Source organism: Equus quagga, chromosome 6 (genome assembly GCF_021613505.1).
Source record: "Equus quagga isolate Etosha38 chromosome 6, UCLA_HA_Equagga_1.0, whole genome shotgun sequence".
Classification (NCBI taxonomy): domain Eukaryota; kingdom Metazoa; phylum Chordata; class Mammalia; order Perissodactyla; family Equidae; genus Equus; species Equus quagga.
Genome location: NC_060272.1, coordinates 59,715,378 through 59,734,157, shown reverse-complemented (window position 1 = coordinate 59,734,157; position 18,780 = coordinate 59,715,378). Strand labels below are relative to the sequence as shown.

The 18,780-nt window shown below is 35.0% G+C and overlaps 1 protein-coding gene across 2 annotated transcripts in view; it reads right to left on the bottom strand.

Moving 5' to 3' along the window:
* RB1 (RB transcriptional corepressor 1) overlaps positions 1-18,780 on the bottom strand; it is a 155,579-nt gene that overhangs the window by 132,832 nt on the left and 3,967 nt on the right. The gene's annotated exons all lie outside the window — the stretch shown is intronic.

Below are 18,780 nucleotides of genomic sequence, written 5' to 3'. Positions count from 1 at the left end.
ATTTTGATTCTAATTTTGTGAAAAATTTTTAAAAAGGAAAGGCAAAAATATACAAAAATGTTAATTATTATCTCTAGGTGGTAGGATTACAAATGGTTTTCATTTTCTTCATTAATCCCAGATTTTCTAATTACCTACAGTTATAAAATAGGGGGAAAGGTAACTCAATAAAAAGTACTAAATTTATATAAAGCAGGAGAGAGAAAAATTATGAATACTATTTATAAAAATCTTTAAAATATTAAAAATAAACCTTTAATTACATATACTACCATTTAAATCAAAATCTACAATCAAAACTTGAAAAGGCTACCTATTAAGCTATATTTAGTTTAGTTCACTTGAACCACCTTAATGATAATCCCTAATTAGTAATGACCTGTACTTGCTTTTTTACAACACACTAACTTATAAAAGAGCTCCACCAAGTGGTGACATAAATCATCTTGGAAACATCAGAAAAGTAGGTTACCTTACTATTCATGGTATCATAACTAATATAAATTTAAATTACGATTTTAAAATACTATTTTCTCAAATCTTCCATTTTAAAATATTAGCCACGACCAAGATGAAAATAAGCCATAAGAAATATGCTCTGCATCTCAGGGTGAAAAGGATACACATCCTTATACTTGATTCATGAGACTAATGACTGATCAGCTATAATAAGGTTACAAGTTAAATGGATTACAGGAACGTATTAGAGAAATAGAGGGGATAATAGCTGCATTTATCTTCTTTATGTATACTCTTGGATTTCCTCCTCACCGAGGTTGTACGTAGGAACAAAAGGAATAACATGCTAATATGCCAGAAAATCCCCTGTCACTTGTATAATACTAGCTGACAGCAGTTAGTATTAAGGACATACTCTCATGTGCTCAGAAGAAGTAAAAGGCAAGAGTGGCACAGCCAAGAAGTGGATTGCTCCATAAAAACCGAAGAGTAGGGAACATTTGCCAACCCATTCTGTGAAAAGCCAGTACTACCCAAATACTAAAATTAGACAGACATTACAAGGAAAGAAAACTAGATACTAAAATCTCTTATGAATATATGCATAAAAATCTTCAACAAAGTACTAGCATACCAAATCCACCAACATATAAAAAGGATTATACACCATGACCAAGTGAGACTTATCCTAGAAATGCAATGTTGGTTTAAGATCTGAAAATCAATTAATGTAATACACAGTATTAGTAAGGGGGAAAAACCTGATTTTATCAATAGAAGCCAAAAAAATTTGACAAAATCCAAAACCATTTAACAAAGCACAATATAAAATAGGAATAAAAGGAAACCTCCTCAACCTGATAAAAGGGATCTATAAACAGTCCACATTTAACATCACATCTAATGGTAAAAGACAGAATGTTCTCCCCCTAAGATCAAGAAAAAGACAACAACGTCGCCTCCTGCTATCCTGTTCACCAATGTTTTGGAGGTTCTAGCCAGGGCAGTAGGGAAAAATAAGTAAATAAAAGGCAACAAGACTATAAAGGAAGAAGTAAAACTCTCTCTTTGCAGACAAGATGATCTGTATACAGAAAATCATAAGGAACAGACTAAAAAACTATTTGAATAAATGAATTTAGCAAGGTTGCAGGGTACAAAATCAACACACAAAAGTCAATTGCATTTCTGTGCACCAGCAATGAATAAACCAACAATGAAATTAAGAAAATTCCATTTATAATAGCATCAACAAAAACAAAAAACTTAGGAATAGTTTATTTTTAAGTGTAAGACTTGTACTCTAAAAACTAAAAATACTATTGAAAGAAATTAAAGAAGATCAAATACATGGAAGGACATTTTGTGCTCATGCATCTGAAGACTTAATATTGTTAAGATGGCAATACTCCCCAAATTAATCTACAGATTCAACATAATCCCTATTGAAATCCCAACTGCCTTTCTAACAGAAATTGACAAATTGATCCTAAATTTCATATGAAGAGAGGATTCTTGGAAGATGGTGGAGTAGGAAGCACCAGAAATCTGTCTCCCCACCTAGACAACACTGAACTGGCAGAATCTGTCTGATGTAACTATTGTGGAACTATGGAGTCCATTAAAGACCTACAACTTCCAGGGGAAGGCATGGTCAGCAAATTATAGTTAATTCCCATTAATTTCAGCTGTTAGCAGAGTAGCAGCGACCCATGCCAACCCTTAGCCCTGTGGCAGGCAGTTGTGCACATGATCCTGGAACAGCTGACACAGAGTCTACAGGAGCCAGGTTGAGAAAAAAGGACCCTGTCTTCCAAATTTCAGAGATCTGTGCTGATTGCTGCTTCCAATCATAGAAGCGCAAACAAAGAGGTGGGGACTATTATTGTTGCACCTCCCCCTCATTGTTGCAAGCCCCATCCCCTCTGGCTGAAGTGACTTGCAAGAGATTTAAAGAGTCTGCACCTTTCCCCCACTCTTCATTTTTCTCTTTTTCTCCTTTTGGGAGCCAGACATGGACAACTGGGACATTCAAAAGCAACCTCATATATGAAGGAAATAAAGTCACAGTGCACGCCCAGGGGAAGGCACAGGCTCAAAAAAGACCTGAAAATACCTTAAGTTTATACCTCAGGCTAATCCCCAACAGAGACGTAGTCTACAACAACAAACACACACACACACACACACACACACACACACAAATAAATAAAAAACAAAAAACAAACAGCAGCAAACCCTAGGGAAGGGGGAGAATTTGATTTCCAGACTTACCAGATTATCAGATTCAAATGTCCAGTTTTCAACCAAAAAAAAACCACAAAACATACAAAAAAACAGGAAAGTATGGCTCATTCAAAGGGAAAAAACAGACCAATAGAAACTGTCCCTGAAAAAGAATTGATGGCAGATGTACTAAATGAAGACTTTAAAACAACTGTTTTACAGATTTTCAAAGAACTAAAGGAAGACATGGAGAAAATCAAGAAAATGATGTATAGACAAAATGGAAATATCAATAAAAACCTAAAAAAGAAACCAAAAGACATTCTGGAGCTGAAAAGTATAATAACTAAAACAAAAAATTCACTAGAGAGATTCAAAGGCAGATTTGAACAGGCAAAAGAAACAAACAGCAAACTTGATAATATGACTATGGAAAGAATAAAGTCTAAAAAACAGAAAGAAAAAATTGAAGAAAAGGGAACAGAGAATAAGGGACCTGTAGGACATCGTCAAGTGGAACAACATATGCATTACACAAGTTCCAGAAGGAGAAGAAAGAGACAAAAGGGCAGAGAGAATATTTTAAAAAATAATGGCCAAAAGTTTTCCAAAATGTAATGAAAGACATGAATATAAACATCCAAGAAGCTCAACACACTCCAAGTAGGATGAACTCAAAGAGACCCATACCAAGACATATTACAATCAAGCTGTCAAAAGCCAAAGCCAGGGCAGGCTTCGGTGGCACCGCAATTAAGCGCACACATTCCGCTTCAGCGGCCTGGGGTTCATCGGTTTGAATCCCAGGTGCGGGCAAGGCATCGCTTGGCAAGCTATGCTGTGGAAGGCGTCCCATATAAAAAGTAGAGGAAGATGGGCATGGATGTTAGCTCAGGGCCAGTCTTCCTCAGCAAAAAGAGGATTGGCAGCACATGTTAGCTCAGGGCTAATCTTCCTCCAATAAATAAATAAATAAATAAATAAATAAAAATAATCAGCTTAAAAAAAAAAAAAAAAAGCCAAAGCCAAAGGGAGAATTTTGAAACCAGCAAGAAAGAAGCAACTCATCACATACAAGGGATCTTCAATAAGATTATCAGCAGATTTTTCATCAGAAACTCTGAAGGCCAGAAGGCAGCAGACTGATATTTCAAAGTGCTAAAAGAAAAAAACTGTTAGCCAAGATTGCTATATCTAGCAAAACTGTTCTTCAGAAGTAAAGGAGAAATGAAGACATTCCCAAACAAACAAAGTTTAGGGAGTTCATTACCACTAGACATACCCCATAAGCAATGCTAAAGGGAGTACTGCAGGTTGAAATGAAAGGACAAAAGTCAGTAACTCAAAGCCATATGAAAAAATTAAGATCTCAATAAAGGTAAATACACGGGCAATTATAAAAGTTATTATTGTTAATGGTGTGTAGCCCCACTTTCTGTTTCCTACATAATTTAAAAGATTAATGCATTAAAAAAATTATTGTTTTGGACTCACAATGTATAAAAATGTAATTTTTGTGAAATTAACAACTGAAAAGGGTAGAGATGGAGCTATTGCCCCATGGTGACTACAAAGAAAACAGTTAAAGAAAATACACAAAAGGAAACGAAAAAGGAATCTAAACATTTCACTAGAAAAAGCCAATTAAACACAAAAGAAATGGTGAAAAGAGAAAATCAACAGAGAAAACCCAATGAAACCCAAAGCTCCTTCTTCAAAAAGATCAAGAAGATAGAAAACTCTCTAATCACATTAACAAAAAAAAAGAAAGAGGGGCCAGCTCAGTGAGGCAGCGGTTAAGTGCACACGTTCCACTTCTCGGCGGCCCGGGGTTCACCAGTTTGGATCCTGGGTGCAGACATGGCACCGCTTGGCACGCCATGCTGTGGTAGGCATCCCACATATAAAGTAGAGGAAGATGGGCATGATGTTAGCTCAGGGCCAGTCTTCCTCAGCAAAAAGAGGACTGGCAGTAGTTAGCTCAGGGCTAATCTTCCTCAAAAAAATAAAAGAAAGAAAAGGACAAATTATTCACATCAGAAACAAAAGAGAGGAATCACTACAGAGCTCACAGAAATAAAAAGGATAATAAAAGAATATTATCAGCAATTCTGTGTCCACAAATTTGAAAACTTACATGAAAAGGGCCAATTGCTTGAATCACGCAATCTGCCAAAACTCACACAAGAAATAGACAATCTGAATAGACCTATGATCTATTAAAGAAATTGAATCAATAATTAATAACCTTCCAAAATAAAAGTACCAGGAACAGATGGGTTTATTGTGAATTCTAACCAACATTTAAGAAAGAAATTATACCAATTCTCTACAATCTCTTCCAGAGACAAATACTTTCTAACTCATTCTACTAGGCAAGCATTACCAAAATACCAAATCCAGACAAAGACATTACAAGAAAAAAAAAAAACTACAAACCGGTAGCTATCCTAAACATAGTTATAAAAATCTTTAACAGGGGCTGGCCCAGTGGCACAGTGGTTAAGTGTGCGTGCTCCGCTTCAGCAGCCTGGGGTTCACGAGTTCAGATCCCAGGCATGGACCTACACACTGCTTGTCAAGCCATGCTGTGGTAGTGTCCCACATACAAAAAAAGAGGAAGATGGGCACAGGTGTTAGCTCAGCAACAATCCTCCTCAAGCAAAAAGAGAAAGATTGGCAGAAGACATTAGCTCAGGGTCAATCTTCCTCACTAAAAAAAAAGACAAAATAATTAACAAAATATTAGCAAATTGAATGCAACAACATATTAAAAACTTATATACCAAGACCAAGTGTGATTTATCCCATGTATGCAACATTCAAAAACCAACTAACATAATCTATCACATCAATAGGCTGAAGAAGAAAAATATGATCATATTAATAGATGCAGAAAAAGCATTTCACAAAATCCAACACCATTCACCATAAAAACTCTTAGTAAACTATGAAGAGGGGAAATTCCTCAATTTGACAAAGAATATCTACAAACAACCTACAGCTAACATTATACTTAACGATGAGAAACTAGAAGCTTTTCCATTAAAGATGAGGAGTAAGGCAAGCATGTTGCCTCTTACCACTCCTTTCAACATTATACTGGAAGTCTCAGACAATGCAATAAGGAAAAGAAATAAAAGGTACACAGATTGGGAAGGAAAAAATAAAAGTCTAAATTATATGACTGTCTACTTAGAAAATCTGAAAGAATTGACAGAAAACTTATGGAAGTCATAAGTGATTACAATAAGGTTGCAGGATACAAGGTTAGTATACATAAGTCCAACACTTTCCTATACACCAACAGTGAACAAGTGGAATTTGAAATAAAAAAATACAATGCCATTCAAATTAGCACACAAAAAGTGAGATACTTAGACATGAATCTAACAAAATATATAAAAGATCTATATGAGGAAAACTACAAAACTCTGATGAATGAAATCAAAGAAGAACTAAATAAATGGAGAGAGATTCCATGTTCACGAATAGGAAGACTCAGTATTGTCAAGATGTCAGTTCCTCCCAACTCGATCTACAAATTTGACACAATTTCAATCAAAATCCCAGCAAGTTGTTCTATGAATATCAACACACTGATTCTAAAGTTTATATGGAGAAGCAAAAGATCCCAAATAGCCAATACAATATTGAAGGAGAAGGACAAAGTCAGAAGATTTACAACAAAGCTACAGTAATCAAGACAGTGTGATATCAGTAAAAGAATAAACAGATCAGTGGAACATATGAAGAGCCCAGAAATAGGCCTACACAAATACAGTCAACTGATCTTTGACAAAAGAGCAAAGGTAATACAAATTTAAAAAGACGTATTTTTCAACAAATAGTACTAGAACTGGATATCCACATACAAAAAAAAAAAAAAATGAATCTAGACACAGACCTCACACCCTTCACAAAAATTACCTCAAAATAGATCACAGCCCTAAACGTGAATATATATACACACACACAATATATATACAATTATTCATTTATAGTTTATATATAGTTTATATGTGAACCTAAAACTGCTCAAAAAAACAAAGTCTATTAAAAAATAACTTTTTTCTCTTTTTTTTTGAGGAAGATTAGCCCTGAGCTAACATCTGCCGCCAATCCTCCACTTTTTGCTGAGGAAGGCTAGCCCTGAGCTAATATTTGTGCCCATCTTCCTCTGCTTTATATGTGGTACGCCTACCACAGCATGGCTTGTCAAGTGGTGCCATGTGCACATCTGGGATCCGAACTGACGAACCCCGGGCCGCCGAAGCAGAACGTGCGTACTTAACTGCTGCACCACCAGGCTGGCCCCCAAAAATAACTTTTTAAAAAGGGAAAAAAGGTCCTTCCCACAAATTTAACACCTTAGATGAAATAAAGAAACTCTATGTAAGACACAAGCTACTAATGTACACTCAAGAAGAAAGAGATAACCTACATAATCCTATATGTATTATAAAAATTGAATATAAAGTTTAAATTTTCCCAAAAGAAGAAAACTCCAGGCACAGATAACTTCACTAGTGAATTCTATCAAAGGAACATTTTATGTTAACAAAGACAGAACACAGGATAAGGCATAAAACAAATCTCAGTAAATTTAAAAGGACTGAAAAAAAATCTAATACAAAGTCTTTACCTACATCTTTTTTGAGTAATGTATGTCTATCTGCATTGGCAGTAATTATTCTAAAAACAAATCTAAGAGTTAATTGAAGTCTCCTTAATATTTAACTGAGAGAATACTAATCTACAACATCCAAGACCATCAACAAATCCAAGTAGGAAGGACTCAAAGTGATCTACACCCAGACACACCACAGTAAAAATGTTGAAAAACAAAGATAAAGAGAAAATCTTGAAAGTATCAAGAGAAAAAAGACTTATCAATACAAGAGAGGTCACAATAAGATTAACAGCTGATGTTTCATTAGAAAACACTGACTCCAGAAGGCACTGGAATGACACATTCAGAGTGCTGAAAGAATAAAACTAAGAATCCCATATCCAGTAAAGCTAGCTTTCAAAAATAAAGGCAAAATAAAGATATTCCCAGATCAACAAAAACTGAGCGAACTGCTACCAAACCTGCCTTCTAAGAAATACAAGGAGAACAGAAGTTCTACAGGCTAAAAGGAAGTGACTACAGACAGTAATTCAAATCCACACAGAAAAAAAAATAATGTTGGGGCCGGCCTGGTGGTATAGTGGTTCAGTTAGTATGCTCCAATTCAGTGGCCTGGAGCTCATGGGTCCAGATACCAGGCACAGATCTACACACTGCTCATCAAGCCAAGCTGTGGCAGTGTCCCACACAATAAACAGAGGAGGACTGGCACAGATGCTAGCTCAGCAACAATCTTCCTCAAGCAAAAAGAGGAAGATTGGCAAAAGTTAGCTGAGGGCCAATCTTCCTCACAAAAAATAATAATAATAATAATGTTGGTAAAGGTAATTATGTAGGTAATGATAAAAAACAGTATAGCTGCATAGTTCTTTCTCTTTCCTTTCTTAACTGATTTAAAAAGCAACTGCATTTTTTAAAAATCTATATAATTGTATTGGTGGGTCTATAACAGATTTATGTAGTCAAGTTGACAATAACAACATGAAGGTGATAAGAATGAAGCTACACTGCAGTAAGCAAATAATACTGGATGGTACCTGGAATCCACAGGAAAAAAAAAAAAGAAGAGAATCAGAAATGGTAAATTTTTTTTAAAAGTTAACATATAAATTTTGAAAAAATCTCTATAAATATACCTAGGCTCTCCTTACTTCTCTTATATTCTTGGGTTTGTAAAATACATAAACATAACATGTAAAAAAAAATAGCACAAAAAAGGAAGAAGGGAATGGAGTCATACAGCAGTAAAAGTTTCTATATCTTATTAGAATTAAATCAGTATAAATATGAAAAGTTAAGATGTATATTGTAAGCCCTAGAGCAACTACTAAGAAAATATCTCCAAAAATATTAAAAGTATTTAACTGAGGATTTCTGCTTCAACTTATGATGGAGTAACAGGGGCCAGATTTACTGTTCTATCTGAAACAAACGAATAAAAAACAAAAAAAATGTATGAGATGACAACTCAAGACATTAGAGATTAGGCAAGAAAGCAGAGATCCCTAAATGTCATGGAACATACAAAGTGAGCCCTACGAATGTTCAACTAACTTCCTGGAGAAAATTCCAGGCAGCAGCGCAAGGAGGGGAAAACCAGGGAGAGCTCAACCGCCTCCCTAAATTGGCTAGACAGAACTAAGAGCCCAGGGAAGTCAAAGCAGCTAGAATCTGCAGGGCACAGTACCAAAGAGAAGAGAGCTACACAGAGAAAGAATTCCAGAAATCTGCAGAGGACTCTCCTCAATTAGCACATGCAGGCGAGGAACAATTATTTATGGCTCATACAGGCTGGGAATAGTGCCTATTCCCAACAGTCAAAGGAGAAAAACTCATGACAATACAGAGGGTATACATTAAAGGGAAGGGTCTTACCTCAATAGTGAAGATTTAACGCTAGACAAGTGGTCACCAACCAGGGATGATTTTGCATCCCAGTGGACGTATGGCAATGAGTAGGGACAATCTTGGTTTTCAAAACTGAGCAGGGTGTACTACTGGCATCTAGTAGGTTCAGGACAGGGATGATGCCTCTAAACATTCTGTAACGCACAAGATAGCACCTACAACGAAGAATTATTCAGCTCAAAATGTCAATACTGGCAAAGCTGAGAGTCCCTGGCCCAGATTAAACCCATCTCTAGTGCCATCTAATAAACTTTAAAAGTAAAACCTGAAAGGATCAATCTCTTTCCAACAAACTTGGTCCAATCCCAAAACAAAACTCAAGAATATTTATGGGAATACAAAAATATCCAATATACAACAAGGTAAAATTTACAATGTCTGGCAGCTAAAAAAAAAAAAAGAAAAGAAAATTACCAGATACACAAAGAAGAAGGAAAATAACCATAATAAGGAGAATAATCAGTCAACCAAAAATTTACAACTCAGATATAGAATTATTAGATAAGGACATTAAAATAGTTATTATAACTGCACCCCCTATGCTCAAGAAGCTAGTGCAAGGGTCAGCAAACTAAGTCAAATCCAGCCTGCCCCTGTTTTTGTAAACAAAGTTTTACTTGAACACAGCCACACTTATTCATTTACATTTTGCTGACAACTGTTTTCAGGCTACAATGGCAGAGCTGCAAAGCCTAAAATATTTATTATCTGACCCTTTATAGAAAAAATTTCCAACCCCTGAGCTAGAACAAAGATTGAACATGTTAAGCAGAGATATGGAATGTATTTTAAAAACCCCTAAATTGAACTTCTAGAGATGAAAACTCAAAAAAGCTGAGATGCACAGTACACTGAATGAGATTAAGGGCAAATTAGGTTATTGCAAAAGAAAAGAGAGGTGAATTTAAAGAAAAACCCAAAGGAATTATCCAGAATGAAATGCACAGCAAAGGAAACTGGGGGCAAAAAAAACTGAACAGAGGACCAATGAGCTGCAGGAAAACATCAAGTAGCTAAATATATGTATAACTGGAGATCCTGAAGGACAGAAGAGAAAGGAAAGGGGCCAAAAAAGCTTTTTTTGAAGAGATAATGGCTGAAATTTTTCCAAATTTGATGAAAACTGAAAACTCACAGATTCAAGAAGTACAATGAACTCCAAGCATGAAAATCTTAAAAACTACACCAAGAAACATCATGATCAAATTGATTAAACTCACTAGTGAGAAAAAGATCATAAAATATGACATATTATATACAGAGGAACAAAGAAAAAGATGGCAGTAAATTTCTCTTAGGAAATAATGCAAGCTAGAACATGGCAGAAAACATCTTTAAAACACCGGGGGGAAAAAAGTCAAGCTAGAATTCTTTAACCAGTGAAAATACCTTTCAAAAACTAAGGCAAAATTAAGAACTTTTTCAGACATACAAATGCTGACAGAAATCGTCAGACCTGCACTGTTAAAAATGTTAAGGAAAATCCTTTACACAGAAGGAAAATGATACAGATAGAAATATGGATCTACATAAAAGAATTAGGAGCAGTGGAAATGGTAGCTACATGGCTAAATGTAAAGACTTTTTTTCTTATTATTTAAATTTCTTTTTAAAATAATTGACTGCTTAAAGCAAAAATAATAACAATGTATTATGGGGTTTATATCACATGTAAAACTAAAATGTACAGCAAGAGAACAAAGGCTAAGAGGGAAGAAGTGGAAGTATACTGACATAAGGTTTTTATACCATACATGAAGCAGTATAACATCATTTGAAAGTTAACTGTGAAAGTTTAAAATGTGTAGCATAAATCCTGAAACAATGACTAAAATAACACAATGAAGGGTTATAACTAATAAGCCAACAAATGAGAAAAATAAATCATAAAAAAATAGTCAATCCAAACAAAGGCAGAAAAAGAGGAAAAAGGAACAAAGAAAAGATGAGACAAATAGAAACAAATAGCAAGATGGTAGATTTAAACCCAGCTATTTCAATAATCACATTAAATGTCAACAGTCTAAAAATTTCTATTAAAAGGCAAAGACTGACCCAATTATATGCTACCTAAAAGAAACTATTTTAAATATAAGACATATGAGAAAAAGTAAATTTAAGAGCAAAGAACATTATGAGGGATAAAGAGGATCATTTCATCATACATTACATTAATAATGTATGATACACAAAATATATGTTAATAACAAAGTATATTAAAACTATAGTAAGGTATAAGATACAATAAAGGAACATTATAAACAATTTTATGTCAATAAATTCAATAAATTAGATGAAATGGACAAATTCCTTGAAAAACATAAACTATCAAAGTTCACTAAAAAAGAAATAGACAAACCAGAATTGCCCATATCTATTAAACAAATTGCATTTGTACTTAAAAACTCTCCCACAAAGAAAATTCCAGGTCCGTATGGCTTTGCCAAATATTTAAGGAAGAAATAATACCAGTTTTACACAAACTCTAGCAAAAAATTGAAGAGAACAAAATATTTCTCAATTCATTCTACGAGGCCAGCACTATTCTGTCACAAAACCAGACAAATCCATTATGGAAAAAAGAAAACTGTAGACCCATAAACCTCATGAATATATAAACTAAGAATAAAACATGCTATAAAAGAATTTTTGTTAAAAATTCTTAACAAAGGTTTAGCAAGTCAAATCTAACAATATATGAAAGGGATAATATATCACAATCAACTGGAGTTTACCCCAGGAATGCAAGGTTGCTTTATCATTTGAAAATCAGTCAATGCTATGTAATCATATTAACACTCTAAAACAGGAAAAGTGTGTGACCATCTCAATAGATGCATAAAAAGTATTTAACAAAACCCAACATTTATTTCTGATACAACAAAAAAAACTCTGCAAATTCAGAACACAGTCATGCGTCACTTAATATCAGGGACATATTCTGAGAAATGCGTCATGAGCCAATTTTGTCTTTGTGTGAACATCACAGAGTGTACACACATGAACCTAGATGGTACAGCCTACTATACACCTAGGCTATAAGGTACTAATCTTATGGAACCACCATCATATATGTGGTCTGTTGTTGACCAAAACATCATTATGCAGTGTATGACTATAGAAAGGAACAGAAAGAAAATACCTTAATTTGATAAAGGATATCTAAGAAAAGCCTACTCCTAACATTACACTTAATGGTGAAAGACATAATGATTTCTCCTTAACAGCAGGAATTCTCACCATTTTTATCCTACGTTGTATTGAAGTGTTAGCCAGTGTAACAGACAGGAAAAAAAGCACAAAGATTAGAAAAGAATAAATAAACTGTGATTATTTACAAATGACATAATTGTGTCTGCAGAAAACCCTATGGAAATTCAAAATGGGCAAATGACATAAAGAGACATTTCACCAATGATGACAAATGGCAAATAAGCACATTTAGAGGACTTTCAACAACTATGCACTTTGGGTGACAATGATGTGTCAGTGTGGGTTCATAAATTGTAACAAATGTAGCACATGTGGGGGATGCTGACAATGGGAAAGGCTATGCATGTGCGGGCATGGCATGTACAGGTAATCTCTGTACTTTCTGTACTCTCTACTTTCTGCTCAATTTTGTTGTGAACCTAAAACTGTTTCCCAAAAAAGTCTATTAAAAAATGTTTAATATCCAGCCAGCCCCATGGCCGAGTGGTTAAAGTTCTGCGTGCTCCGCTTCAGCGGCTCAGGGTTCATGGGTTCAGACCCTGGGTGTGGACCTACTCTGCTCATCTGCCATGCTCTGGAAGCATCCTGCATGCAAAGCAGGTGAGGACTGGTGCAGATGTTGGCTCAGGGCTAATCTTCCTCAAGCAAAAAAGGAGGAGGATTGGCAATGGATGTTAGCTCAGGGTGAATCTTCCTCACAATGAAAAATTTAAAAATTAAAAACAAGATGTTTAATAGCAATATCACACCATCAGAAAAAAAGTAAATTAAAACCATGAGATATCACTACACACCTATAAAAACGGCTAAAATAAAAAATAGTAACACCACCAAATGTTAGGAAAGACGCAAAGAAACTGGATCACCCATACACTGATGGTAGGAATACAAAATGGTACAGCTACTCTGGAAAAGTCTGGCAGTTTCTTATACAATTAAACATATGGCCATACCACACAACCAGCAATTGCACTCATGGGCATTTATTTCCCAGAAGAATGAAAGCTGATGTCCACAGAAAAACCTATATGTGAATGTTTATAGCAGCTTTATTCATAACAGCTAAAAGTACAAGCAACCCAGATATCTTTCAACAGGTGAATGGTTAAACAAACTGTGGTCCAGCCATACTATGGAATACTATTATTTGTCAGGGCTGAATTGTTCCCCGCCCCCATTCATATGTTGAAGCCCTAACCAAGTACCTAAGAATGTGACTGTATTTGGAGACAGGGCCTCAAAGAAGCAATTGGATTAAAATGTGGACAGTAGGGTGGGCCCTAATCTAATCCGACTATTGTCCATATAAGAACAGGAAATTTGGACAAAGAAAAAGACAACCAGGATGTGCACCCAGGAAAACTATACGAGAACACGAGGAGAAGGCAGCCATCTGCAAGCAAGAAGGGAGGCCTCAGAAGAAACCAAACCTGCCGCCAACTTATCTTAGACTTCTAGCTTCCAGAATTGTGAGAAAATAAATTTCTGTTCCTTAAGCCACTCAGTCTGTAGTATTTTATTATGGCAACTCTATGAAACTAATACACTGTTGATACACAACTTCAATCACTCTCCAGAGAATAATGCTGTGTGAAAAAAGCCAATCCCAAAAGGTTAAATACTGTATGGTCCCATTTATACAGGATTCTCAAAATTACAAAATATGTCACATTGAGTAAAGATCTTATTAAATGTTTATGTATAGCCAAACTGATCTACTGGTACTGTCAAAATAATGCTTGCAAAGATGATTATAGTCATTGTTCACCTTTGGAGGATGTTACAGAACACTCATTAGTTTGAAAACTAGTCAATAAAAGCAAAGAATAAAGCACTTATCCTACCTTCCCTGAATGAACTATACTTCAGAATATGTACAGCTGATGGAGAAAGTTTCTCTTTACAGAGGAACTAATAATTGAAAAAGGAATGATAAAGTTAGCAGATCACCACTGAGTAACCCCTAATGGATCCAGTCAATGGTCATCAATGATTGCTTACACCAAAAAAAGAGAGATAACATGACATTATGTACCTCCTGATAGGCATACACAACACTTCTAAAGTATTTCTTCCAGAAAATATGAAATCAGGATCTGATCAAGCCTTAGATCCATTTTCAGGAAATACAGAATCAGACAAATATATTAAACAATGAAGAAGATACAATCTGTAAAATACATAATATAGGAAACTTCACAGGATAAACAATCTACTTTCTTCAACAAATAAATTGTAAGAAAAGAGAGGGAAAGGGGGAGAGAAGGAGGAGGTGAAACCTACAGATTAAAAGAGATTTAAGAGGCAGCCCTGATGGCCTAGTGGTTAAAGTTTGGTGCTCTCACTGATTCGGTGGCCAGGGTTCACTTCCCTGTCATGGAACCACACTACCGTGTCTGTCAGTTGCCATGCTGTGGTGGCATCCCACATAGAAGAACTAGAAGGACTTACAACTAGGATATAGAACCATGCACTGGGGCTTGGGGGAGGAAGAGGGAAAAAAAGAGAGACTCAAGACACAAATCAACCAATCACAAAGTATGACCTTATTTGAATCATGATTAGAACATAGTGGAAAAAAAAATGTATGAAACAATCACGAAATTTTGAACACTGAATATTTGATATTTAAGGAATTTTCATTAATTTTGTTAGGTGTGATGAACTGCAGTTATTTTTTTAGAGTTCTTATCTTCTCCACATACATACTGAAATATTTATGGATGAAACATCTTATCTGGGATTTACTTTTTTAAAAATCTGGGGTCAGAGAGAAATACCGTCTGGCCATGGTTGATAACTGCTGAAGCTGATTAGGAGGTATATGAGAGTTCATACTATTTTCTCTACTTTTATAAATGTCTGAAATTATCCATAATAAAATGTTTTTAAAAATTAATTAATCTTAGAAGTGGAATCAGAAATAAAAGAAGCTATAAACAACCCACATCTATAAGACAAAATACAACATTCATGCACATGTTTTAAATGAATTTTTCTCAGTAACATCCACATGCAATGAGAATACCAGCACCATCTTCAAACAGAAAGGTTACATATATTACTAAGGACTGGAAAATAACAGCTCAAGACCTTTCATTACACATAATTTAAAAACATGTAGTCTGCTTTAAGCTTATTAAGAAACCTCTTCATATTTCTGTAGTATAACTTAAATGAAACATCTAGCATTATTCCAATTCCAAACTATTCTTTTCAATTATCTTTCTAACTATAATAACTATATCACAAAAAGAAATGGCTCTATTCAAAGAGCAATAAATTTCAAAGCTCTTTGAAATAAACATAGATATATACACCTATACACATACAAAACTCTATGAGGTTGACATTCAGACATTATTTCTGCTTTACAGATGAGCAACTGAGACCTAGAGAATTAACCAATTTGCCTGAAATCTTATAGCTAAAATACAACTATAATCAAAGTTTTCTGCCTTGAAGTCCAAGGCCTTTTCCATTCTACCATGCTGCCATTCAAGACACAGAAAGAAAATCAAAATTCTAATAACTGATTCACTGTAAGTCACCATACGAACAGCACTCCTGGCCAATTTCTTAATGGAAAGGCCTTTATTCATATGCTATAAGCAGCATGAACAATATCCAATCTTATGACAGCAACCACATATTACACACTTATTAAATGTTTATATGAAAAGGAGAAAACACTTTTCTAGACAAGAAACCACAAAACTTTCCATAAAAAGGATTAATATATGCTTTCATGTATGCATAAACAACTTTTCTGACTCTCAAGAACTTAAAAATCTGAATTTTAGCAAAACAAAACCACAGCAGAATCACTACATATGCATTTAAAATTCAACCATTTTAACTTATACTTAAGTTCTCCTAAAAACATTACATTAGTATAAAATTTTCTGGAGTAGTTCTTAAGTCATGTTATTCTGCTTGCACGACCCAAATTAGCCACTCATTTACACCAATAAATGCTTTACACGCATGAATTTATTTAATCCACACAATAACTCCAAGATCCAGAAATTACTGTTAGTCCCTTTTACAGATTAGAAAACTGAGGCTTGGAGATTTTAGGTAACTTGTTCAAGATCACAGAGCTAATTGGTAGATATGAGATTTGAGTCAGTCCAATCTGATGACAAATCCTTACTCTTAACTCATCCTCTATTCCAATAAACATCATACAATAACATCAACCAAAAACATCATGCCAAAAAGAACTCCCCAAGGTACCATATTCCTCTTCTTGTTTCAAACACAGCCAATGGCAACTAGAATAGCTGCATCAGAGCAGGTTCATTTTGTCATTACATTTGCTTCCCAGCACATACTCTGTTACATTCTACCTTAGAAATTATTGTATAAACAGAGGTTAAATTCTCAGGCCAACCCTCAAAAACTTGACTATCACTTAAAATAACATTTCTAGGAAAGTCCGTTGAATTATATCAGGACAATACAACATCATCCTCTGTCATACCCCTCAAAAAGGTACCCAAAATTCCAAAGGTAACAGAATTCCTTTCTTGCCTTCCTCCAGCACACAACCAGGAATTTCACATCGCCTACTCCCCATCAAGAGCTCCATTAGGAAATAAGATTTAAACTGTGTCAGTTCCCATAGAAGGTAGGGACAAAGCCAGGAGCAGAAAAGGGTGGGATAAGAAAGTAGTAACATTTATTTGAATATGTATTCAAGTATGAAGCCCAAAAGGGCCTCTACAATTAAAACTACTACTGCTATAGTTTAGTAAAAAACAAAAAGTTTTGTGCGAACTAGCCTGAAAACCTAACTACCATATTGTACTTGCAAAGAGATTTGGTACACAACCCACTTATAAATTATAAATCCTTTAACTCCATATGCACAAAAACAGCTTTGTACACAAAGTACTCAAATCAACGAAAATATACATTAAATGCTTCGGGATGATAATACCAAAGTCATTCATCCAAGATACTTCAGTATTCTTCCTCTTTTTTTAGTGAGGAGTTCTAGAATATGTTCAGATCTTTGGAATTGTGGGATTCATTTTCTCTTTTTTATTACCAGATGCTATGGACTGAATGCTTGTGTCCTTCCAAAATTCATATCCTGAAAACCTAATGCCCACTGTGATGGTATTAGGAGGTGGGGCCTTCGGGAGGTGATTAAGTCATGACGGTAGAACTCTCATGAATGGGATAAGTGCCCTTATAAAAAAAGGCCTGAGAAAGTTTCCGCCCATTCCCCCATGTGAGGATAGCAACAAGGTGCTATCTATGAATCAGGAAGTGGGCCCTCACCAGACACAGAATCTGCTGGCACCATGATCTTGGACTTCCCAGCCTCCAGAACTGTGAGGAATAAATTTCTGTTGTTCATAAGTCACTCAGTCTATGGTATTTTGTTATAGTAGCCTAAAAGGACTAAGACATCAGAGACTTAAGTTTTTAAATTTTAAATTTTTTTAAGGTTTTTGAGATTTTAAATATTTTTATGGAATGTACATAAACATATTTTTTTCCCCTCCCCAAAGCCCCAGTGCTAGTTATAAGTCCTTCTAGTTCTTTGTGAGCCACTGTCACAACATGGCAACTGACAGACGAGTGGTGTGATTCCACGACCAGGAAATGAACCCGGATGGCCTAAGTGGTGAAAGCACCGAACTTTAACCAATAGACCATCAGGGCTGGCACCAGAAACATATTTTGCTGTGTTGATCTGATCAGTAAAAACAGATAGACATATATTCTAATACAATGCTGATGAGACAGTAAATTCATTAGAAGTGTCTGTCTGGAGTGCAATTTAGCAATAATTACCCAAAGTTTTACAAACGTTCATAGCTTTTGACTCAGTAATTGTAAGAATTTATCCTAATAATCAGAGATTCACTTACCAAATTATTTAACAAATTATGGAGGATTTACTTTGTGTGAGGCATTTTTCTTATGAATAAGACCATTTATCGCGTTATTTTACAGTGCCAAAAGCTGGCGAAAAAATGTCCAATAACAGTAAGAGTTAACAAATTAAAATACACCTAATGGATAAAATATACTACCACTGGAAACTACAGTGTCAAATATCAAAAAATATTTAAAACATAAGAAAATGTTCATACGTTAAGAAAGTTTTTTAAAAGAAAGATAAAAAACTATTATGTAACTACATGTAACTCTACATAACTACATGTATGATCCAAAATCTGTGTTTCAGATCTTATTAGCCAGGGACCTCAGTCAAGTTACTTAACCGCGACTTCAATGTCTCCATCTGTAAAATGAAGATTTTGTATTTCACATCTCAATGGATTGTTAAATGAGTTATTTGCAAAGTGCTTATAATATTC